We start from the raw sequence: 26,679 nt of genomic DNA, 5'->3' as shown, positions 1-26,679 counted from the left end.
GATATATAAGTATGAGCTAAGGTAATCTGAACACTCATTCTGGTTGGAAAATAAAAACATGTTCATGTGAGGGTTAGTTTACAGAATTTATTCTAAAAAATAATTGAGAGCATCTGATGGGTGAACATTTGCTTCTTTGGGTTATGTACTATAAGGTCCGCAACATAATTTATGTTACAATTGACTATGTGGGTTACCAAAGCAAACACAAAAATCACTGCAACGCTCTGCAATAATACATGCAGTCCTTTAAGCCAACTCGAAGATGGATAATATAGAACTGGAATCGTTTCCTAGACGGAGGACCACTAGCAATAACCCTGAATAGCCCAGAGTCTCCAGCAGCACATTTAAAACAGGAATCCCAGGGACTGCATCTCAGCAGGCGCCATGGAAAGAAATGAACACTTTGGAGGAGCACATGAAGCCCTGCTATTCAGAACTGGCTGGTTCTGAGCCAATGGTTTCTCATCTCAATGAGCAGCAGCTGTCATAGCCACTCTGCAGGGACATCTTTTTGAAAGTTCTTAAAGATCTTAATTGTCACCATCCCCTCTGGCTCTAAGGAAGGTTCTTTTTGCTCACTTGTCATATTATTGGGGAACACTCATTTCATGATCATCAACACAGAACAAAGTGGAGAATACCTTCATCTAATGAGCTGGATGAAAGCAGCAACCAGAGAGAGAGGCGGCACAGGGTACTAGAAAGAGAACTGGGCCTCTTGACAAAACTGGACTCAGAGGACAGGCGGCTGTGACCTTGTACAGGTAAGAAAACAACTACCTCAGTAAATGGTGACTACACAGTCCTTCAGTCATAAATCTATGAACATACCATCAGATTCTGGGTAGATCTACTTAACAAGCTTCTTTGAAAAGTATCTTTTTATGAAAATAAGCATGTGTCGATAAAGAGATCGGGGCATTTTCATTTGTCCACATAAAATCCAACTGCAAAAATGCCTATGTTGAATTATTTTGGAGCCTATTCTAACCTTTTTATATGATACACACACACACACACACACACAAAATGATGGTTAATGAGATTAACTGAGGCATTTAGGTGGAATGGAAAGAACCTTGGAATCTCCATCAAAAAGCCCCATTTCTGGGCTTCCCTGGTGGCGCAGTGGATGAGAGTCCGCCTGCCGATGCAGGGGATGCGGGTTCGTGCCCCGGTCCGGGAAGATCCCACATGCCACGGAGCGGCTGGGCCCGTGAGCCATGGCCACGGGAGAGGCCACAACAGTGAGAGGCCGTGTACCGCAAAAAAAAAAAAAAAAGTTGTGGAAATTTGTTTTCTGTCTTGCTATATAAGTACCTACATAATATACTCCACAAGCCTAAAATATTTACTATCTGTCCCTTTACAGAAAAATGTGTCAATGTATGCTCTAAAGGGAGGAGTGAAGTTTTCTGAGAGCACGTAGCAGAGGAACCAGAAGTGGCTGGGGAGGGTAGGAGCCTGGGGTGAGAGAAGACTCAGTGAGCAGCTATCTTTTGTCGCAGAAATCCCTGTGAGAAGCTGCCAACAAATAAGAAGGATCTTCTCAACAGAAACGCACACGCACAAAACATCCCACAGCCTCGGTATCTTCCAAGAGCTCAACAGCTCTCCGTGGACTTTTATGTGTTCAAGAACCCAAGCTAAGAATTTTCGAGGAGGAGAACAGAAGGAGGAAAGGAAGGAAGGAAGGAAGGAAGGAAGGAGGGAGGGAGGGAGGGAGGGAGGGAAGGAAAGAAACAGAGGTTGAAATTTCTATGGGTAGGGAAGGTGTGAATGGCTGAGTCTCCTTTGGCATGAACTCTCTTCCTTTTCACTCTGATACTCTTCTGCAACCCAAAGGAAATGGAAGGAATACTTAAGTGAGGCAGGAAGTGTTGTGTTGAGGCCCAAGAGTGGAATTCCTCTATAAGGATGGGGGAAGGGCAACATGAGGGCTGCTGAGAACCAGACCTCAGGAGGCCATAGCTAAATGGCTGCAGGAAGCCATGAGCTGCCCCATCCCCACTGTCCCTGAAGCTTATGCTTCTAGAGTGCCTTGGCTGAATCAACCTCCTGCCTATGCAGGCTCCAGGGACATGCTGTGCCCTGGTCCACTACCCTCAGATCCCCCAAGGGCTGAGCTGAGACCCAGCCTCCAAATGGGAAGGTTGGCAGCCCAAACCAGAGAGCAGCAGCCCCAGCTGAAGTCAACCCTGCTCATGAGCCCCAGGCTGGAGAGATCCCAAGCAGACATGACCTTGGATGTGATCTGATCCAACCACCTCATCGTTTCTGATGCCCTTTGAAGTGTGGAGCTTGGGGGCAGACAGGCTCAATCCAACTGTCCTGGGAGACTTGTCTACATAATGGGGGTTCTGTGGCAGGGCCCACTTCCTCTCTAGCCCCACTACTGGGAGGTATTCATGGGAAAAAAAGTGGAATGGCATCCAGGCATCTTCAAGGATTAATCAAGAGGTAAGGGAGGGTCCTCCTATCTTCAGAGCTGGGATCCTGGACTGTCAGCCTGAGAGACACAATGTATTTCAGTGTCAGCCTTGTCTCTGGGTTTTGACTTAACATCACGTGAGGATTTTCCTAGATCCAAAGGGGAGGGGTACTTGTACTTTGTTGCACCAGCAGAAAATCCTCGTAGTTACGTTCACCAACATCTTACCTCTGAACCTCTGTGTCCACTCTTCTGCCCAAGATCTTAATAGAGAGGAGTTAATGTGCTGTTGTAGAATCTGTCCCCTTTGGGGTTTGAATATTAAGACTTCTCCAGAGTCCCTTAAAAGACAAATGAGACCTCTGTCCACAAAGAGAAACCCAGGAGAAAAGTGGTGCTTGGAAGGACACAAAAGTAACTTAACTTTGGTTACCTTGGGAAGTGCAACTGGCTGCCTGGGGGACAAGGAGTAAGGACCCCTTGGACCGTCTACCTTTGTACTTTTTTGTGTGTCATATTCAAGTATTATATATATTTTTAAATGTCTGAAAAATAACAATAAACAAAAGTAAATAAAATGAAATATTTGGGGCAAGAACTTGGTTTAGCTAATTTTATGAATACTTTGGAAAAACCAAAATATAATTGGTATTAACTTAAGAAAGGGGTTCAGAGATAAGATAACCACTGACTCTGGTTAACCACTTCTCATTGATAATGTCAAGGTGATTTCTGTATCTATCACCATGCCCTGAGTTATCAGGTAGATGGCAAGTTTCTTGAGAGAAGAAAACATGCCTTTTTGTACCTCTCATGTGACCTAGCCCAGTTTCTTAAAAAGGGTACTTATTAAGAAATATTAGATACCATTCCAAAATAATTATTAAAATATGAATAAATATTCACTGGAGTATCTCTTTCGTGTAGGAGGATGGAGACAGGGGTCTTCCCTTCTCTTCCATTTTTGTTTCTCCCAGCCTAGAGTCCTCTTTTCTTTTGGTATTAATGGTAGGATCTAATTTTCAACAAGGACTACCAGTGGTGCCTAGAGATCAAGTGGCCAGGGTCATTCAATAGCGATTTGTCTTCTTGTCCTCCAAAACCAAGTCCAGGGCTTGAGTTCAAGCCCATGGTCCTATCATGCTTTTTTTTTATATTCTTTTTCCAGAAGAAACATGTTTCGCATGCAGCAATCTTAATAAATGCAACTGGGCTCCATTTCTTGGCTTTGAGGTAATGAAAAATTAATTACCATACTTCACAAGTAATAGTTTCCACTCACAGCACTCCCTTAGAAGTAAATATATCATAAATAGTTACTATTATACCAATGGCTGGTGGATTGGGCAGCCTGTCGTCCATAAATCCTTTTTCAACAGACATGCTATTTCTTCTGGGGAACAAACAGATTTGTTTTAGATCAGAGAGTCAACCGACAGATGGCCTTTGTAAAAACACACCATTTGTAAAAATAAATTATAGTTTTACTATGGTATTCTGCTCTTGTGCATTTGTAAAATCAGTGCCCCCATTCTCTAGAATGGGTTTAAATTGTAAAGAGCAATTTCATTTAGGTGTGAGGCCACATTGCACAGATCTCCCAACACAGATGCTAAGGTCCAAAGTCTCTAGATGCATGCTGCCACTTCCCATCACAATTGTCGTAAAGAGCTCTGCCTGGAAGTATTGGGATGATCTCCCAGAGAGCTCCGGCACTGAACAGAGCAAGATACCAACTGGCACACTCCCCTTAGCTCTGGGTTCTGTTTCCATTAAACTTAATGACATTACGTGCCTTATTTTCCTAACTACAACTCGGCATAATTGGGGCTGACAATGTATTTCCCTTAAAAACCTGAAATATTTCATTTTCCTTTACAATATAGTTCATCAGTTAAATGCTAAACATTTGGTAGTTTCCTTTAAAATCCAAATCAGGCTTATCTCTGAGCCTACAGCAATCTCAGTGACTACACATCTTACAATGTACACACGTGTAACACACACACCAAATATATATTCGTTCATATGTAGATGTATATACATAGATATGCCTCTATACACACACACACACTCATGTAAATCCCCTTTCCCAGGACCAACGGGTCAGGACATAGTGTCAAAAAGAACATATTTGGGGAATTGCCTGGCGGTCCAGTGGTTAGGACTCGGCACTTTCACTGCTGTGGCCCGGGCAGGGAACTGAGATCCCACAAGCCAGACAGCACGGGCAAAAACAAAAATAAAGGACATATCTTGTTGTTGTTTTTAAGAATCAGAACCGGTAAAATGTTTCTAGTTAGGGGACGAAGATGTTCATTTTAGCCAGAGATACCAAGAATGGGCTTTGTTGGCACAATGATTGCCTATGTGCCCTTTCTTTAAGTATATTTATTCACTTCCATGAATTACTAAGATCTGAAAGCCACCAGTTCAGATCAAGGGAATAAATGTTTAACATTAATCATGTGCACTATTCAAAATAGAACAACAGGAAAGACTAAGCATTTTTCTAGCTAATAAAAAATTTTAAAGTCAGATTGCCTAATATTTTCCAGGCTATAAGGTATATTTAGAAGCTGTGTTTATTTCTTAGAATAGTGGGGTACTGTTGAGCTTGGTGCTTTGTGGACATTCATAACCTCAGGCTCCCAAGTTGCTATTTAGAGTTATGCCAGTTGGTGCCTTGATGGAATTAATACACCGTCTAGAATTGCCTAACTTAACATTCAAAGAAGAGCTTAAACCAATGATTTCCATCTGTTTTTATGACACTCCCAGGGAATCTCAGGTTACTTCAAAGGAGGTCAGAATTCTCAAATGAAATTAATCTGGACATATAAATCTTATACTCATATACTTATATATGTCACATATAAATATATACCTACATGACACAGTCTTCTAGAAGAGGATGAGGTCAGGAAATTAATAGGGTAATCGCAAAGCAAGATCTCAGAAGGGGAAAATGATCACGAATTATAATAAGTGTCAAAAACCAGATTAGAACTAATCATGAAAAATAAAAATCCACTCAATTCACACAACATCATAAATTTGGATTATGAAAAAGTAAAAAGGTTTTGGGGGGCAAAATCAAAGCTATTTTTAAAATAGATGAGTTTGTGGATGAATTACTAGTAGATCCAACAGAATATCTGGTTGCATGGCTAATTCATATTTTTTCATCTCTAAATCATGCTATATGCCTGTCTCTAAGTAAAGAAGCAGTTCATCCTGCATCTCAATAAAATGTTTATGAGACATCCTTGTCGCTAATGGAGTCAACTCACAATCAATACGTTTATTCATAATATCATGCACACATACAGGTCAAGGGTTAAGAAAATATTTTCATTGCAATGGTAATCAACCAAACCTACTATAATCAGCTTTCCACTGACTCCTTGAGGATATGTATTGGGAATGGTGCAAGAGACTTTCCACCTTGTGACCAATCACAAAATTCCTTTGCTTAAAGCAAATGCACACCCCGACCACAGTAACAGTGAATTAAGAATATGAGGCTGCCACTTCCTAACTGTAGCTATGGGCAACTTTCTCACCCATTCGCTGCCTCAGTTTCTACACCTGTAAAAAGGAGAAAATAGTGCCCACCCCATAGAGTTGCTGCCAGGATTAAATGAGTTAGTAATGGTGAAGCACAATGCACACAGTAAGCATTCAGTAAGTGTAAGCTCGTATTATCAGTATTTATTATTCAGCTTGTCAGGGGCTCCCTGAGCTGAAGGCCACCGCAGAACTCAAGATTCCTGATGAACTTATAATCATGTTGACTACTTCAAATGTATTTTAACTATACAATATTATCTCAGTGTTAAATTTCTGTTCATGTGCCAAGTGTTCAATATTAAATATAGATAATTTAACTAGACCTGCATATCAGGCTGCATATCTGTCCCTTATATCTCCTGAATACCAGATTTTTTCCTACCACATAAAGGGTTTGACCAAGTGAACTCTGTGATCTCTTCTATTCCAAGAACCAGAGGATTATGAAGCTGACATTCCCTTGATTCTCTGAATTTCAACTACATCATCTATTTGAAGGAACCAACCAGTATGAAAGGGGAAAAATTCTGACTAGTAAATTTCTTAGACCCAGCCTTTCTCAGGAAGAGCATATAACAAAATGCTAGGATGAAACGAGTTACATAAAATCCACATAAAAATGACCATGAGTACCATTTTTATTGGGAAGTTACAGGGAGAATGTGAATCCAGTATATATGATGAATTATTCAACTCTATCTCAGTCAGCCTGGCTGATTGGGTCACGGGGTAGGAGGATTTTTCAAGCACTCCCAGAAGGCTCCTGAGCCCTCTTGAATGTTGGCCTGGAGGTTATTTCTGATCTAGAATGGGCATCAGAAATCTATACAAGAAGGGAGACAGGCGCTTCCTCTAAGAAGGGGAAATCGAACCCATTATGAGATGCCCCAGGGGATCATTTAAAACCGTATAAATATATGTCTTAGGAAAAGAGGACTTCATCCTGAGTAGATTGCTGACCTGGAAAGTGCCTGCAAAGACAAAGGACAGGACTTCCCTGGCGGTCCATTGGTTAAGAAGCAACGCTTCCAATGCAGGGGGCTCGGGTTTAATCCCTGAGGATTAGTTGGGGAACTAAGATCCCACATGCTGCGCAGTAAGGCCAAAAAAAAAAAAAAAAAAAAAAAAAGACAGGGCTTCCCTGGTGGCGCAGTGGTTGAGAGTCTGCCTGCCGATGCAGGGGACACGGGTTCGTGCCCTGGTCCGGGAAGATCCCACATGCAGCGGAGCTGCTAGGCCCGTGAGCTGCTAGGCCCGTGAGCCATGGCCGCTGGGCCTGCGCGTCCGGAGCCTGTGCTCCGCAACAGGAGAAGCCATAACAGTAAGAGGCCCACGTACCACCAAAAATAAATAAATAAATAAAAAGACGAAGAACAGTGAGGTCATACACAGAGAGGGTAAAAACAGTAGGAAGGCGAGTGAAGGAAGTCCCAATGAATGGAGACCTTTGGTCCTAGGAGACTTTGAGAAGCCGTATGAGATTTAAACAGAGAGGTTTATTTGTACCTTTATCCATAATCTTTTGGGAAGTCAACTGATTGCTCAGAAAACACTTTGACATGCACCCAGTCTAATGCGCCATCTACTAATTCCACCAACAGCCCTGATTAACTAGTATAAATCCAGAGGGGAGTGGACTTAGTCTATTGGAGGCTTTTAGTCACCCCAAGTTTCCCCAATGCCTAAACATTTATAAGTTTATAGGTGTAAGTACACATAATATTGCCAAATGGAAGAGGCTCTGAAATGCATCTATTTGGCCAATGCTGGAGAACTGTGTTTTCCTGTGGGTTTCTCTTTTGTGAAGACATCAAAAATTTGCCTCTCCTTTTGTTGTTAGTCCTTTGACTTACTTGAGCAGGAGATCAGAGGAAGCATGGATGGCCCATAGCAAGTTAGCATTTCCCGCTGAAATAAACAAATTCCTTTGACTCACCCGCCCCCCAAGCCATGAAGCCCTGGCCAACATCTAGAGTTACAAAGGACAGCACTGGCTTCCAGTAGAACAGAGCAACTACTAACCCCATTTTCACACCTGATGTTGTCCACCACACCCCTGTAAAAATATTTTTTTCCAGAAACTAATAGAAATCCTTAAAAGAATAGCTTCGTGCTAGTCTTAATACCCGCTGAGATTACAAACTAACACACTGTAAAGCAACTGAATTAAAAATTAGGTCCATGCACAGTCTTACCCATGAAAACAAACATCTGCTACTCCAAAGAATATACAACGCTGGATTCTGTCTTAATTTATAAAAAGCTAAGATGAAGGCATGGATATAAATTCTCAGTTGTCGTGGCTATGGCCACCCTATGCTATGCTATCGTCCCAGTGGTGGACACAATCGTTAATGTATTTATTATTATTTAGGGACACGAGACCATCGAAGGTGGCATTTTTTCCCTTTCACCTTCTAAGGCTCTCCCTAGAACTGCCGGATGAACGCCCACGCAGCCTTCTTCCACCAAAGGTGGATCCTGCTAACAGGAGACTCTGGATCGTGACCATAGCGCCTCTGTCCCCAGCTCTGGGGAAAGCCTCATCGTAGCAAGTGGCCCTCAGCGCACCCAGCGGATCCGCCAGCGACGCGGAGGCCGCGCAGTTTCATCATTAATGCTCCTGAAGGACAATAGCTCATCAAGCCCCACCGAAAGCCCAGGACCCGTCGCGGAGCCTGGGCTGGCGGGGGATGAGGCTGAGCGACTCCTCCTAGAGGTGGTTATGTGGAGAAGGAGCAATCCCTTCTCCCTCCTCCTCCTCCCCCCGCTACTATCCGCGGCCCGGAGAACTGCCGCTTGCCGCCATTGACACGCACAGATAGAACCCAAAGAAAGGCAAAGAGTCCTGCCCGGCACCGGCGCCGCGCGGGCCGAACCTGCGCCCTGGGAGCGGCGCGCGGAGGGCACCGGGCGCCCGGAGCAGGCGGCACAGCACCAGGTGAGCCCGCCATGGCGGTGGCATTATTGTTCAGGGGGCTTCGGGGTCTGGAAACAAAACGCGCCTCGGGGGCAGTGCAGGGGCTGGAGAGAACCCCTGCCCCTCCTCACCGCCCAGCCCCTGCGGGCGCTCCCCAGAGAGCCGACCCTCCCCGCAAAAAAAAAAAAAAAGAAAGAAAAGAAAGAAAGAAAGACAAATTAATAAATCAAGCTGCCCAACTTGCCTCCTCAAGAAATAAAGGGGGGGGCGTTTGCTAAAGAAGCGGTAAAATTCCTGTGGCCGGCGAGGAGCCGGGGGCATCTTGGGCGTTGAGGGAGGGAGGAGGGATGCGGGGTCTAGCCGCGAGCCCCGGGCGAGGCTGTCCCGAGGGAGCGAAGGGCTCCTGGAGATGCGGCGTTGGGGGCGCAGAGGGGGAGAAGGGAGGCGCCCGGCCGCCGAGGGGGACTGGTCCGGGGCGGTGGTCTGCGCAGGGGCCGAGAGAGCCCGGGCAAGGCCGCTCTGGGGGCCTCAGAGGGTGCCCAGGTCGGGTGCCGGCTGCTCCGGGCTGACAATGGAAGGGGCGCGGAGGCGCCGGTAGGAGGGAAGGGACCGGGGTCCGGGGGTGGGCCGCGCCGGAGAAGGTCAGGCCGGGGACGCGGGCGGCAGAGGCGTGGGTCGGGGGCTGCTGCGCGGTGAGCGGGGCGCCGCGGGTGGCTGTGAGTCCCCGGCCGGCGCGGAGGAGGGTTCGGGGCCGGGCACTCCCCTCTGGTTCCCTTTCCGGGGCGCCCGGTGCCGACGCGCGCAGAGCTTTCCCGGGGAAATGGCGGCCCCTCCGCCGCTCGTTTGGGCAGTCCCGGGTTCCCGCTTTGCGCGGGAAAGAATAGTAATAATAATCGAAGGGGGAGGAATAAAAGTAAAGAGGCTGCGACGCAGGAAAAGGCTGCGCCGGCCGCCAGATGCGGGGCGAATCGCGGGCGGGGACCAGGCATGCTTCCCTGGGCGCCTAGCCCGCTCTCCGGGAGCACCCTAGTTCCAGCCTCGCCCGCCTCCTTAATCGCGCCCACGGGGGTCTTTCCCCGCCATTCCTCCTGGGGGCGCCCTCTGCTCCTGCCCCCTTTGTTCCACACAACAGTGGCACTGAGACCCCAAAGGGCCAAACGCGCTGCCTCCTCCAGTAGTTTCCAGACGCTGATTGTTCCTGGCCAAAAATGGGCCACAGCGGGCTTGATTTAGGCCCGGTCACTGCTGGGTTTATTGGCAACGGAGGGAGAAGGGATGAAAGGGGCGAAAAGAGATGAGCCGAGAAACCAAACCGCGGGTTCGTGTCTGGTTAAGGGAGTGCAGCGGGGACCACAGCCCCGAGGCCCTGATGGTAAAGTAAGGGCAGTTTGGGTTTTCCAACAGTGCCAATGAACTGAGGTGTATCGGTCCAGCCTCAGGGGGCCATTCCCCAATCGGGCCAGCAAGGCAAATGGTTTCCTCACTTCTCATTTGTTTGTGTCGAAATGCGATCATACCCTCACTGGGCTGCGCAGTTGCTATTGAAACGGTTCAGTAGGTGAGAGAAAAAGAAACATTATTAAGAGCGAACATGTGTCTTCCTTTATGTTTCTTATTTAGGAGCAGTTCTTTTGTGAAACACAAACCAAGCTACACGTAATTCTCAATTCTTATTTAGCTGAAAGTTATCTCTTACCCCTTTGGAAAACTCTTATTTTCAAATAAATGTTCAGAGCGCCAAGATCTGGAACTACGCTCGTGCATTTTTAGAATTGCTTTAGCCCAAGACTATCATATAAATAAATAGAGGCCTGGATCTCTTGAATCACGTAATTCACACCTTTAAAACCCCTATTTCCTGTATCCAAATTTCCTTATGCCCAGTTCTTCACTCCAGTTTCTCCTACCCGGTCACAGTTCCTCCTCACCTGGATCCATTTATTGCCATGCTTTAGACATTATTAATGGTTTCCTCTATTTCAAAACTCCATAAAAGAATTTACCTTCTTAGATCCAGAATGTTCCAAAGATTGTGACCCTTCTCCTTCACCATTCCATCTTCTGTCTAGTTCCCAGGGATTCTGAGGCGCCTTTGGTCTGCTGTTTCCCAGTGGGTGGGACACGCTGCTAGCTATTGTCTGAGATAACCAGGTCTGTTTTCACTACCCCCTGCCAGCAAGGCAGGAGAGAATCCTGTCTTAGGCAACTCTAAATGAAAGATATCTGTAACTTGTTCAGCGTGAGGAATGTGCAAAAGAATCAACCAACTTTCTTAGCATGTTTTTCATTCTCAAAGTTAGATGCTGTCTTGGTAAATGCTTCTGAAAAGTGTGTACTGCCCAGAGATGAACGAAAAACGTATAGTTAGAGATCATTCAACAGGTGTTTATGGAGCACCGATTTTTAAACCCCTCTGGATGGTGGAAGAAATGCAAATATGAGGAGATCATGGGCCCTGCTCTCAGAGAGCTTACACCCCCAAACCTAGGAAATAAAATATATAGGAAGGTAAAAGAAGGGGAAAAGTGATTAAGATTGGCAAGCTAGTGGGAAAACGGGTTCTTTTATATACTGCTGACAGGTGTGTAAATTAATATAGCCAACTTGGAGGGCAGTTTGGCACTGTTAAAATTAATAATGTGCACATTCTGTGTGACCCAGCAATTCCATTTCTTGATATGTACCCTAGAGAAGCAGGCAGGCGTGTACACAGATTATGTGATTCCCTTCCATGGCAGAGTTTTGGTAATTCTGACATTGTAAACAACCCTAATGGCCATCAATAGAGAATGGCTAAATAAACTCTGGTACATCTTCTGGAAAATTAGGAAGCAGTTAAAAAGAATGAAGTCTATATATTACTAAGACAGAAAGGTCACCGAGATGCATTATTAATGAAAAAAGCAAATTACCGAACAATATATATTGAATGGTACCATTTTTGTAAAAACAAAACTATGAATTTCTATAAGTAAAAATGGATAGGAGAGGTGTAGAACAAGACACCCGCTAAAAGAAACAAGAATTAGATGCATCGTGGAGGACTTTAATTATATTAATCATACCCATCCATAACCGTTGTTATAATATTTGAAATTTTACAACTTGGATTAATTTATATGTTGCTTGGATAACTAAACACAATTACTTTACAAGTGATTGATAATGTGTAATAAAAGCCATAATTCAAATGCTATGACAGTTTTTAAAGGAAGAAGAGAATTCTAAGCTGGATGGGAAGGCTTGGGCGAGGCTTCACAGGGAATGTAGCCGGATTTGGAGGGAAAGGGGAAGAGGAGACAAGGCAGGCAGAAGGAAGCCTGATGCAGACACCGGGCTCTAGCTAGCACCTCCTCTTTGCTCAGCACGGTGATGTGCGTTCCCTCGAGTCCTGGCCTGCCCTGCCCAGGTTCAGGCTGGGGAGTGAACTAAATGAACGGGTCACAATTGCTTTCATCACTATGATTCTATGAATATCTTAAGTTAGGTTTAGAAGGAAAAAATGAGGACATGAGTTCTAACAATGGTATCGGATGGTGGCATTTTAAAAAAGAATGTAGTGGAAACATGAGGACGGGGGATTGGTTTTCCCCTAGATGCACAATGGTATGCATATTGGGAATTAGGTTGGGGGAAAAAGTGTTTGAGAAGATAATTCATTCCCCCCCCCCCAAATACTACAGAAGGAACTCCAAAGTACTTTCAAAACAAATATTTAAGGTTGGTTTCACTTATTCATTTACTCATTTAAGGAATATTTTTTGAATGTCAAATGTGTACATAATACTATGCTAGGTGCCAGTGGGGATGAAACATACAACAAAGTATAAGAGAAAACAGCCCCAGACCCGGGTTCCAGAAGTGGGGGTGAGGGGACTGGGTCTGGTCTCACCCAGTCCCCATGTAGCCATGGACAAGTCGTTCAATGATCACAACCCCTCACTTTTATTGTGGCTAAAATTGGGCAGGAGTGGTCTAAATGGCTGATCACTCAGGTCCTTTTCAGTCTTAGATTTTGTGAAATCCTGTGGGTCTAACATTGCGATAATTGTGGGTTCCCAGGCAGACGGAAGGTGGGGAATATGGGATTAGAACAAGAGGGGCCCAAAATGCCCAGCCTTGGGAAAAACAAAAGTATTTGCTGTAGAGTATGTGGCTCTTAGCGTTTTCCCAGGACTATTTCTTTTCCACCCCTTTACATTGCCTCCTAAGACCAATGAGAGAAGCAGAAAGACAACACTGAGTTTTAAGCCTCATGTTATACACAAATCCAGCACTATAGTATTATAATAGTCACTTTTGAATTAAAATGTTAGCCTGCATTCTGTGAAAATAGTCTCTAAAACTTTCTTTTGTGGAAATAAGTCATAGTAGCTAATGTTTACTAAATGCCTTACTGCTTGCTAGGTACTGTTCCAAGCCCTTCAAAGGTATCAACGCTTACCATTCTTACGACAGCCCTATAGGTAGGCATGGTTGTTATACCCATCTTACAGAAGCGAAGAGACAGGTTAAAATGTGCCCAAGGTCACCACACAACTGGTGGGTGGTAGATTTAGGACTCCCGCCCAGGCAGCCTCACTCCACGGCCCCACATCCTCATGTGCATGTGGTGGCACAGGAGGTGCTGGCGTTCCAGTGGTCCTCAGATTATGTTCATTTTAACATTAGTGTGTGCAGATTTTCTTTTTAAACTCCTGTCTGCATCACTATTTTACCAATGTCAATAAAAGATAAAGAGCATCAGATTGAGCCACATCACACTGTACTTTAAACTGTCTTGTCACAAAGTATTAAATAAGATAAATTTGGTGGTTTCTCTGAAGCCTTTATTGTTCATTTATCCATCTCACCATCCATCATACTTTGCCCAATTTATTTTGACTGGCATTGCCAATTTGGACTTGGAATGGAATAAGTCATTCAAGTCAAAATTCCCATGCTTTGACAGAACATGTGTGGAAACAGGCGTACGACCACCAGCCTCGTACAGGGACGTTTATTTCAGCTGATTCTGTGATGCCACAAGAATAAGCTACAGTGGCCGTACTGTTTAGGTCAGAATTGCAATACACGGTCTGACCAAAGGTTTGGAGATCGTTTCTGGATATGAGAGGTAGTCCTGATGATACAGTTTCGATGCCTAAATGTGGGTTATTTCCATGACAACAGGACAAAAATATAATAAAATGAAGTCAAACTTTTCCAGGAAATCCCAGGCCCTGTGTTCACTGGCCTGGCAGCAGTAATGGTTCATACACAGAACTGCGTAACTTGTATTTTTGCTGCCTTCACTGCTCAATAAAACCATTACAGTAAATAGTGGTGGTAGACTATGAAAAGGTAAATTCCAATAGCTCATACCATACACAACATAAACTTTTAGATCAGACAATAATTCACTGGGTTCCCCACCAGAGTGCTAAACTTCCAAATTGACCAGTTTTCCAGAATTTCAATGAGGTGGTCATCATTGCCCCCTTGCTTCTAAACTGGATTTTCACCTCTGCTGTTCTTTAGTAAACAATGTCGATCATTGTCTTGGGATGGAGAAGAGGTAGGCCATAAACAAAGTAAAGCAGTTTTTCAGGCCCACTTTTTCTTTTCTGTTGTTATCATGGGTGATGAAATAGTGACTTTGAAGGAAAGATCACCGGCATGTGATTTAATTCTACCTGATTGTTCCATCTCTATGAACGAAGTAACAGATGGAGGGTCGGGGCTCAGAAGGAGTGACATTTTGAGCATCTTCCTAGAGTAGCAGCAACTTTTAGGTCAGAAGGGACCTCAGAGGTCAGCTGGTGCTATGGTTCTCCAGTGGAGCGCCACAGGGCCCAGAGGCCCAAAGCAGGAAAGGGTGGGGACCAAGCCATCAAGCTTCCCAGGCCTTCCCCACTCCAACCAGCATAACTCCCCCTCCTTCTGTGTGTTATACATATTAGAGCTTCTGAAAGGCTTTGTTTGAGCAAAAGGAAGGTTCTGAAAAGTCAGCTGATTTGCCTAAGGGCCGCAGCTGGTCGATGCAGAACTGTATCCCCCCCTCCTCCGTCCACTGTACCTTCCATTCTCCCACCATGATGCACCCTACAGAGGCTGGCCATCGCCCTTACCTGGTGCAGGTGATACAACATGCACCTTCACAGCTCTGACCAGGGAGCAACATTGCCTGTCACCGGCACAGAACACTGCAACTCAAGCAACGGGCCCCCAGCCGCTGTTCCCCGCAGTGCAGCCACTGTTCCCCGCAGTGCAGCCACTGCCTTAGCACTGACAGTAAGGAAAACAGGGTGGGGAGGGGCAGGCAGCGGGAGGGATGGAGGAAGAGCGGTTCCGGGGCAGCTGCCTCTGCTCAGCACACAGTCTGCTCTAGCTTTGAGAGCCCACAACTGGCCCAGCAGTCATGGATGTCTCTGGGAGCCCCTGGTGGGTCAGGCAGCACCAGGGGCTGCAGCCCGCCCACCGACTGGTACTGGTCCACTCGCCCACTGCCAAAGGGAGCTGCCACATCGCCTCACTCTCCCTGAGCAGCTCATCTTGGTTCAAAGCTAGTCCCCTGCTCAGGGCAGCAAGATAGATCACTGTAAAACAATACACCTCACTATTAAGTTGAAACTATTAGATTTTAAGGAAACAGGATAGCTTGTCCACTGTTGCGATTTGTTAATTCTCAAAAGAGCAAAAAGACGAAAGCCGGCTGGACCCAGTGAACAGTTTTGTTTTTATTATGTTTTCTGTGAATAAATAGATTGAGGAAGGCAAACCGGTTCATTTTCTTCTGGGGTGCGTTGCTAACTCAGAATCAAAGAGAGCTCAAAGTATTTTTATTCATTCATTTATATTCATTTCTCATCCAACTAGTACCATAGGTGGCCAAATATATTTATATTAGAAAATAACATAAGGCTAAACAAAGGAGCAAAAACAAAAACAAAGCAAAACAAAACTTAGCTCTGGTTCAACAAAGACAAAACGTCTTAAAAAGTCAGCATGTACCGCAGTAGCAGCAGATATCCTAAATCTACTCCACGTCTGCTGCATCCCGCGCTCTGCTCCCCACGCCTTCTAGAGTGCCCCAGATGGCCACATATCCTCTGACTCTGAATTATAAAGAATGTGCCGGCAGTTGAGTTTCCCGCCAGATTATTCCAGGACAGGAATTGAAATGCTTTTTTAAAAGGGAATGATTTGTAATCCAATAGTATAATTTAAATAAATTGAGTTAACGCTTGGTTCTAATGTTCATGGTTGGTTAACTTGATTAATTTGATCCGAGTGTCATTTCAATGAAATTGCATTTGATACAGCTCTTACGTTATAAATTGTTAATGTGCTTTAACATATACGACAATAAGATTATTGACTCTTCTCATTCACTTAAAGGTGGCCATGGAAGAAAATGATTTGGAAAATATTACTTGTGCAATAATGATTTGCCCTTGGAGTTCATAAATAGAAGTGTAATAGAGCAAGTGATTTAGCTGGGACTACTGAAAATGGTTTTCACAGCTACAGAATAATACTAATAAACTTCTATTATTTTAATACAGTATTAAGGGTAACACAACAAAATATGTTAGAATTTTATCAGGTATGAGGCTAAGAGACTTTTTTCATACCCTTTAAAAATATATTTCTAAAAAAATAAATATATATATATATTTCTACATATAGTTAATATAATTATATTGAATTCCCTTATGTCCTACCTAGTTTTATTTCATCTCATTTTATTCTCCCAAAGGATAGTTTTGAACTGACAAAGTAAAGATGCTTCATTGCAGAACTATTTTGTTTTTTCATAAATATTTACAATATAAAATATTCTGAAGCATAATACTACAGATTAGGGAAGTATCATGGGAACTAAAAATGAATAAATTGAATAAATTTCAGCAATTTTAAAACGAATCCATTAGGGGGTGACACTATGAATTTCATGTTTATGAACCTTACAGAAAACGTTTAAAGTTTTTTTAATTCATTTCCATCATTAAAAAGCTATAAGACCTCTTAGTTTTAGATTTAAAATAATGTATATATGAAAGCATTTTGATTTACATACTTCTGAAGGGAATGATCTCAAAAGAGTATATGTATACATATAGCTGATTCTCTTTGTTGTACAGCAGGAACTAACACAACTATGTAAAGCAATTATACTCCAGTTAAAAAATAAATAAAATAAGCTGTTTTGAAATTCTAGATCCTTTGTCACGGTGGTTCATCAGCCCAACCAAACTTCACCTGTGATACACTGGCCTATAATTAAATCTCAAGTGTTGACTGCTCTCTCTTTTTAAAAGACACTTTGCAAAAGCTTGGCAGCAGAAAAACTGGTCATTTAAATCAGGATTGCTGGCGGCAACTAATGGACCATCTTGCCAGTTGGCTACTCTGCCTTGTTCCTCTTCAGTTTGCATATAATAAAAACTTCAAGAAGTTGTTTGAGGCATAAAAAATAGTTTACTCTTTATCAGCTGTTTATGCTTGAGTAAGAACTTATTTAAATTAAAGGAAGATAGTGGTCTAAAGAAACCAGATTATTTTGTCTTTTCATGAAGGCAATCAGTGTATTAAGTTTGCTGTTTCTCACCAAGAGCACTTCATTGAATGCTTAGGATGTTGCCTTTCTTTCTTCTTCTCCCATCTGGGATTACAGTGTAGTTTTAAATAGTGTTTATAGGAATCCCATATGCTATAATTATGCAAATACAGACACACTGAGGGTCTGATTTTATTAGTGAGTCTTATACGGTCTCTTGATATGAAATTTTATATTTCTCAATTATCTCAGGACCAGTTAGTTTCCAGTGACTCACCTGGTGATGAAAGTAATCTAAATTTTTCAGTATGACATTCTTACTCAATTACAAAACACCTGAACTTTTACTAGTGTACTTTACTAGGCTAATTCCCAAATGATGTTTTTTAAGATGTTAAATTAAAGTCACACTTTTGGTTTCCAGTTCTAAATGACGGACTCTGAGCACATGAGCTTTCCTTCTCTAGAGCCCACAGAAATAATGGTAAAAACTTAAAAAGAAAATAAACACTTCACAACAAAGGGGCAGGGGCTGGTGATGGTCATCAGCAAATGGGAGATTTTAGCAAATTTCATCAAATTTCTTTCTATGACTGAAAGTACATAGGAACATGTGGATGGCATCACAGGAAGAGCCACAGCTAAGAATAAAAGCAGGAGGGAGCTGCCCTGAAGGTGGGCAGGATGAAAAATGGGGAGTCATTGAAGGTCTGTCTCCACAACAGCCAGGTGAATTGGCCTCTCTCCCTCCCCTACTCCTAGTAGAGCTTCTGCAAATCTAGCATTTATCCTCCAAACTAATTATCTGAGGTTTCTTCTCTAAAGAAATTGAACAACTACAGGGCAGGTCCAGAATTTGGAGGATGGGTATGGCTCTACCAAGTAAAATTCCCTCATTCTGGCATTTGAGGGCTCTCAGTTCCTAACCAGGGACCCTAAGGTGATGCCTGCTAATTGGCATGCCCTGCACATGTACCCAGAGGTCCGAAACAGGAACCATGCCTACCAAACAGTATCTGAGGAAAGATTTTCTATCCCATCTGCCTGTAATAAGCAACCTTGTCTTTCATTCTTAAATATGAACGTATGACCAAAGATCACCAGACATGTAAGAAAAGCCAACATGAAAAAGATGAAAATAAATAAATAGGACAACTGACTGGATAAAATAATTTAGAGAAAGAAGATGATGTAAACACATCCCAACTAGTTTCAGAGAGATTGGAAGACATGGTGCATTCATAAAAGAACAGGATGGTATGAAAAAAAAAACATCAGAGAACAAGAACGTTCGGAAATTAACAATATGATTACCAAAATAAAAATTAAAAAGACTGAGAAATGGAAGGAAAAGATTAAGGGACTTGTAACTTCCCTGGCGGTCCAGTGGTTGAGACTTCGCCTTCCAATGCAGGGGGTGCAGGTTCGATCCCTGGTCAGGGAGCTAAGATCCCACATGCCTTGCGCCAAAAAAATCAAAACATTAAAAAAACAAACAAACCCAGAAGCAATATTGTAACAGATGCAATAAAGACTTTAAAAATGGTCCATATCAAAAAAATCCTTAAAAAAAAGGGTTAAGAGACTGGGGGGAGCAATCTAGGAGGTCCAAGACCTGGTTTACAGGCATCCCACTAAGAGACAAGTAAAGGGAGAAGTGGGAAAAATAAAGAGATGGGAAGAAATAATCAAATACATGACAGGAAAAAAATTCCAGGAGTTATGAATAGTCTTCAAATTGAACAGGCTTATCATCAAGTGCTGACACCTAGATACATCCTTGTGAAATTTTAGAACATACAGAGAAAACTTTAAAGCTTGGGGGATGGGGGCTACCAAACTTCTCTGTAACACCGGATGCCAAAAATGATGGATCAATGGCTTCAAAACGTTGAAGCAAAATGATTTTGATGCTAGCAATTTTGATGCTAGAAACTCTACCAAATAATAATCCAAAGATCATTCAATAAAGACAATTCCATTTGTGTAAGAAAACAAAATTTACTTCTCAGTACTGTCTCTGAAGAGATACCTGAGGCAGATAAAAGGAAAACAAGGGAGAAAGCCAAGAACGAAGAAGCCAAGGCATCAGGGATGAGCTGGGAAAGATGACCACTGGGTAAAAGAACGATTCCAAACTGGAGCCCAGCTCAGAGGGCTTCAGGAACAAAGTCTCTGGGAAAAAAGTGCCCCCTGCAAAGAGCAGTGTGACTGAGAAGCTGGGTGACTTTTAGAATATGGTAAAGGCACATTTCTCTTTCGTCAACAAGAACAGAGAAGAAGTACAGTCAACCCTCATTATTCACAGATTCCATATTTGCGAACTTGCCTACTCACTGAAATTTATTTGTAACCCAAAATCAATACTCATGGCGCTTTTGTGGTCTTTCAAAGACAGGCACAGAGCAGAAAAAAACGACTCATCCACTGCACACCTTACCCGCTGAGGTCAAACAAGGCCACACTCTACCTTCCTGTTTCATCTCCCACCCTGCATACGAGGGTCTTTTTCATGGTCTATTTAGTGCCACGTTTTTCACATTTTTGTGCTTTCTCTTAGTGATTTCACTGTATAAAATGGCCTCCAAGTGTAGTCTTGAACTGCTGTCTAGTGTTCCTAATCGCAAGGAGGCTGAGCTGTGCCTTATGTAGAAAATATGTGTGTTAGATAAGCTGTATTCAAGCAAGAGTTATTGTGCTGCTGGCCGCGAGTTCAATGTTAATGAATCAACAATTCATATTAAATAAGGTGTCGCTAAAAGAAACATACATCAAACAAGGTTTTGTACTGATCCATTGATGAAAAAGTTGTGATCAGAGGCTGACAGCAACCTAACCCTGTTTCCCCAGGAACAATCGTTCACTACTCACTAATTTAGTGTCCTGCCTACTTTATAGAACAGAACTACTGCACATAACAAGGATCGATTGTAGTTACATGCATACCTCATTTTACTGCACTTCACAGGTATTGCTTTTTTTTACAAATTGAAGGTTTGTGGCACCCCTGCCTTGAGCAAGTCTACCGGTGCCATTTTCCCAACAGCATTTGCTCACTTCATGTCTCTGTGTCACATTTTGGTAATTCTCACAATATTTCAGACTTTTTCATTATTATATTTGTTATAGTGATCTGTGATCAGTTGGTCTTTGATGTTACTATTTTAGTTGTTTTGGCATTTTTTTTTTAGCAATAAAGCATTTTTTAATTAAGGTATGTACATTGTTTTTATAGACACACTGCTATTGCATGCTTAATAGACCACAGTATAGTGAAAACGTAACTTTCATATGTGCAGGAAACCAAAAAACTGATGTGGCTCCCTTTATTGGGGTGTCCTAGAGCTGCACCCACAGTATCTCCGAGGTACGCCCGTAGTAACTTGGGCGCGTGGGGGAGGCTTTACGAGAAGACATGATCCAAATGTGAAGCCAAGTAAAATGTGGAATGACGTTGAACAACATGTTTTCAGAACCAAGAGACTCCACTTCTTGATACTAAGACACAAGGGTCCTAGTGTTGGACCACAGAAATGTGAAGCTAACATCCCGCTTGATTCTGAAGGGAACAAGAGTTACAGAGTCTTCATCATATAAATGCTGTTCATTGGCATTTAACTTTCAAAATTATACCTAGGGACAAAACGCAGGAGATTTCGTTATGTGATTACAGAGCAAAATAGAAATGTGATAAATCGGGATAGTGGAAAGTACAGAGGACAGAGGTGGAAGTACGGAGGTAAAGACGGGAGGAGAGGACCAGGGAAAGATTGGGGCCGATACATCCTCATTTTACATGACAGTGGCTTAGGACACAGTCCCTAAAGTTGGTGGAATTGGAAATGGAGATTGAAGTGTATTATTTAAAGTTTTCGGGAATTCCCTGGCGGTCCAGTGGTTAGGACTCCGTGCTTTCACTGCCGGGGCCCGGGTTCAATCCCTGGTCAGGGAACTAAGATCCTGCAAGCCATGCAGCACGGCCAAAAATGTATAGATAGATAAATAAATGAATAAAAATACAGTTTTCAAGGCAATCAATGAAGGAAATAAAATAAAGTTCCTTACCCTTTTTGCTTTGTTTTACTGTGTGCAAGTATTAGATTTAAAGATAAATTCAGAATTTTAAATAACTTCTTTAACTTTCTTGTTTTCCTCGCTTTAGGGTGGCCCTGAGCAAGTCATAATTATGTTTCCGCTTGTACAGATTCACAGAGAACTTAGGGTCTCAGCCATTTTTTCACAGAGCCCTTAAGCCAGAAGAAATGCTTTCCATTCCATTTATTAATTGGTTTGGTCTCAACAACCTAATAAGTATTTCTGTCCTGACAATTTAGTAGCTCTTTGAAAAAATAATAACACATGAATTAGAAAAACAAAGAACATTTGCATCCTGTTCTTAAATAACCATGAATTACAAAGAGGGTGTGTACACCTGTTGGACATTACACGACTTCTCACACCTTGGAATTAGATTGGACACGGCCACTCTCATTTTCTGTTCCACAGTGATTTTCACCCAGCACTTGCTTTTAATCACAACAGCCAAAATTTCAGCTTTGCAAAAGATATGGCATCACCAAAAGGAAAATAGCACACACACACACACACACACAAAAGATAGTACAATCTACCCTGAACCTCTGGTGGAACCACAATGAACTAGTAGTTGTGGAGGCCAACAGAGGTTGACTATCACTGTATTTCACTTGAAAGCTTAAACATTAGCTGTTGTGGGACTTCCCTGGTGGCGCAGTGCTTAAGAATCCGCCTACCAGTGCAGGGGACACAGGTTCGAGCCCTGGTCTGGGAAGATCCCACATGCCGCGGAGCAACTAAGCCCATGCACCACAACTACTGAGCCTGCGCTCTAGAGCCCGTGGGCCACAACTACTGAAGCCCGCGTGCCACAACTACTGAGCCTGCATGCCTAGAGCCCGTGCTCTACAACAAGAGAAGCCACCGCAACAAGAAGCCCGCACAAGGCAACCAAGAGTAGCCCCCGCTCGCCGCAACTAGCGAAAGCCCGCGCACAGCAACCAAGACCCAACGCAGCCAAAAATAAATAAATTAATTAATTAATTAAAAAAACAAACAAAAAAACCATTAGCTATTGTGTCCCGGGGTCCCTTGGCACACAGTTTGGAACCCATGGCTCTAGCATCTGTTTAAAACTTTACTATAAGCTGTCATGCAAGTTCATTGGAAAACATTTGAGGACAGAGGCCATGTATATTCCACAACATCTAATGTCATTTCTTGTTCAATAATAAATGCTCCATAAATACTGTCTTTCATGGAATCTCTGATGTCACAGATTGCAAGATGCATACTGATTTCTAGAGACAGTAAAATGTTTTTTTAAAAAGGCACATCATAAAATCAATGAAATAACAATAGTTATTTAAATAGGCTAGTGTGAGTTTATCGTCCATGTCTGAGTTAGTGCCGCAATTTAATATTTACCCTTGTGATACCTGTAAAATCTAACTCACTGGTGTTCTTACGGGCTTAAAACCCAAACATAAACACAAATCCTAAAACAACAGAGTCCCATACTTCCCCAGCACACACAAAACCAGTGGTGTTCTACCAACTGCCGTGCTCCTGGAGGTGAAAGGAGTAAGCAGGCAACACTGCATTCTCCTTGCTTCTTCCCTGAGTTTTATTCTCCTGCCCCACCCCCCAACTTAACATGCTTAAAACTCTTCTGTTCACTTTGAGAGTAATTATGAGACTTTATACTGTGGTCATACCTTGGTCTTTCAGATGTGGAAGGACAGGTATGATGCGGATCTAGGTGGTGTCTGGTCTGCTTCCCAGTTCCTCTCACATCCTCCACGTAGTGTGTATAACCACTGGAAGAGCTGCATCCAGCCAGATTCTTTCTTCGAACCTATAAACAAACATCATGTACTATAGTCCTTAAGCTCTGCCTAATTAGAACAAAACTTGTTTTCGAGCAGAAGGTAAATAAATGTAAACATTTAAGTATTAGTCTGATGGAAACAGATTTCACATCGCAATAGTTCTCTTTCGAGGAGTGGCCCTCCACTGAGATTCAGATTCACAGGAAGTAGATAAAAACGCATTCAAGTTTTTAAACTCCTGACTTCCCAAGACTGCATAGAGTCAGGGGAGGCCTAGAAAAGAAGGAAGTTAGAGGTTATCACTTCTCACCACTGCAGGCAGAGTCCAGCGCAGGCTGGGGGGCTGGGGGATTTAGAAAGTAGGGTCTTCTCTCTAGTGGGCCAAGGAGGCTCAACACTTCCTTCCATCTGTGGGTTCCGGCAGGTATGACCTGTCAGCTCCTCTCTACTTCCCCTAAGGATTCCTGGAGGTAGTCTGATTCTTACAATGTGCAGGGGCCTCCCAGCCCTCGGGGCCAGGAATTAGGCACCTGGCTGCTTAAACTCAGCGTGATGGCTGAAAATGTTACCAGAGGGGGACCCCTTCCAGAGCCCTAAAGGTGGGTTCGTGTCTAACCCTCAGAAATGAATTGTCCGAGGAGACACACCTACTGACAGAACAAAAGGCGTTATTGGAAAGGGGCGCCTGGGCAGAGAGCAGCAGGGTAAGGGAACCCAGGAGAAATGCTCTGCCACGTGGCTCGCCGTCTCAGGGTTTATGATGGTGGTGGAGTTCGTTTTCTGGGTTGTCTCTGGCCAATCATCTTGTTTGTGCCCATACTTGATCTGACTCAGGGTCCTCCCTGGCGGCACTTGCATCTCCCAGCAAAGATGGATTCCAGCGTGAGGGTTCCTGGGAGCCTGGCAGGACATACCGTGCTCCTTCTCAGGACCTTCTGTTATGAGACAACTTATGCAAGCGGTTATTACGGTGCCTGGCCAGGGTGAGTGGTTTTGGTTACTGGTTCCCTATCGAAAAGATGGGTCCCCAGACACAAAGAGCTCTCTAGTCCTATTGAAGCACATGCAACGGTCAATCTCACACTTAGATTCAAATGGCGCTGCATCCCCAGCTCTAAGGCCCTAACCTAGAGGAAAGTCTGGAAGCCAAAGAAGGAAAGTCTCGTTACAAAGTGCTGTGTTTGGGGTGATCCCTACATTTTATAATAGTCAGCTCGTAAGTTTCTATTTGATCTAACCCTGACTTTCCTTTCCTTTCCTATTTTATCTTCATGAATGTGTTAAGCATCGATGCCCTACAGTCCCGTTTTTCTTCTACTGCCAGTCCTTATTTCCAAATTTTAGGGCAATTCGTGACTCCACTTGACTGATACTGGGAAAGTCCCTGGGTGGCTTTATCCTGCACACCTAGTCATTCCCTGTCTGTTTTCATTTGAGAAAAATGTACTGGGGGGTGGGGGGGATGAAGGGGTCCTGCTTTGTGGTGTTTGTGCTCCGTGCATTTTTCTCTCTGTAGGAGAGATTATGACCATCCAGCACATCGTACGGTATCCACAGAGCATGTCCATCCTGTGATGGGCTTTTCAGGTGGTTTCCTCGGCAACCAGACCTACGAATCCTCCCCTCCCCCCACTTATCAGTAACTAATAATCGGTTTAGTGGAGTCACCAATACTAACACATCTTTATGCACCTGCACAGGCTCTTAACTCTTCAGATATCATTTCTTAAAGAGACTGAGCTCCTTTTCCAGAACCATTTGAAAGTGCAGTTCCGAAGACTGGAATGTTTAAGACCAGAGGGGCCTTCAGGATCAATCAGTCACCTCCCTGATTTACAGATGAGGCCACTCGAATGACACACACAGCTCCCATAGCTAGTCATGTAGAAGTGGGACCACACCCAGGGATTCCTGCCTGGTCCCAGGCTCTTTCCACTACACCAAGGGCCACCCCCATTCTGAACGCCACCAGCGCGTAGCCAGCATGTGCCATGTAATTGTCCCTAAGAGCAGGGACTGTTGAACATTGCTCTCGTGTTTCCTGTCCCCGGGATAGCACTGACTACCAGCAGGTACTCTGTACACTCATCGATGCCTGACCTAAGTTTCTTCAACATGAGTTGATGATTATAATCCTAATATGCAGCTACCTGCTTCGTCACAGAGAGGACAGCTGTAAGTGGATTTATGAGAGTTTGCAGCAGAAGCAGAGAAATGTGGAAGTTCTAAAAAAAGTGATGCTGTCTTATCCGTGTGCCTTACTGGGAAAGAGATAATGTTCTCAGGCTATTTGCTCATCTTTGCTTGTACTTAACTTTGATGAATACCTACATCTCTTGGTGGCAAAACGACACATAAAATAGGAGGGTAGTAAGTACATATGAGCATTCAAAAAGAACGTATGTCAAGTATATAGTAATATGCCTCAAACTCACGTCATTTACCTCAGAGATAAGAGGGTGTTGAGAATGGGATTTGTTGCTAAATTCCATAGTTCTCATATAAAACTCCTCAGTCATACAGAGTTATCGGATACTTTAGAAAACTGAACTCTATGTTCAATCTTCCATCCAGATTAAAGAAATCCCAGGTTTGTATCTTTCATATTAGCCATGCATTTATTTAGCACTTTCTTCCATCATATTCTTACTCACTTTCTTAGGCCTTTTCATTGCCATCTTTGCTGTCAGTAAACTAACCGAGCCAAAATTTGAGATGGCTGCCTCAACAGATAGAACCGATTTCGATTTATTTTTGACCTTCTCATTTTCCATCCCCAGAGAAAATGGCAACTGAGAATGATGCTGCCCTTGGGCCAGAGAGCTTTAATTCATTAACATTTTTTCCTGGAAAATTTTTGTTTCCTCTTCTTTGGTTCTGCTTGTTTGTAATTTGCTTTTACTTATTCTGGCTTATGTTCCTTTTTTGGTTACAATACTCCCTCCACCAACAGGTTTAGCTCCATTACAATTCTCTGAATTAGTTTTAGCCTTACAAAGGCTTTTTCAGAAGTATATAATTATTTTATCTTCACACAAAAGATAGCTTCCTAAAATAACACAGAATCATATACGTGTCTCTTGGTGCACTGTACTGAAGTCACCTCTTCGTGCTGATTCTGAAGTTTCTCCCCAAAGTCAACCTTGATTCCCCATTCTAAGGAGCAAAAGCTTGGGTTGCATTCTGGCTTTTAATTTGCTGTTACTCTACCTTAGCATAGTCAATAAAACTGCCTCTTCTGGCATGTTTCTGTTTTTAAGAATGCTACAGGGGGAAGGGATAAATTGGAAGATTGGGATTGACATATATGCACTACTATCTATATGATAGATAACTAATA

The 26,679-nt window shown here is 43.2% G+C and overlaps 1 protein-coding gene across 1 annotated transcript in view; it reads left to right on the top strand.

Annotated features, from left to right (window-relative positions):
* The first annotated feature begins 8,353 nt into the window (after positions 1 to 8,353).
* Positions 8,354 to 26,679, top strand: part of MACROH2A2 (macroH2A.2 histone) — a 53,679-nt gene continuing 35,353 nt past the window's right edge. Inside the window, exon 1 of the mRNA XM_079900976.1 lies at positions 8,354 to 8,951. The gene's annotated coding sequence lies outside the window, so the exon portion shown is untranslated. The remainder of the gene's footprint in view (positions 8,952 to 26,679) is intronic.

The sequence above is a fragment of the Stenella coeruleoalba genome (assembly GCF_951394435.1).
Source record: "Stenella coeruleoalba genome assembly, chromosome: 16".
NCBI lineage: Eukaryota > Metazoa > Chordata > Mammalia > Artiodactyla > Delphinidae > Stenella > Stenella coeruleoalba.
The sequence above is the reverse complement of the archived record's forward strand: the minus strand, read 5'-3'. Positions and strand labels throughout refer to the sequence as shown.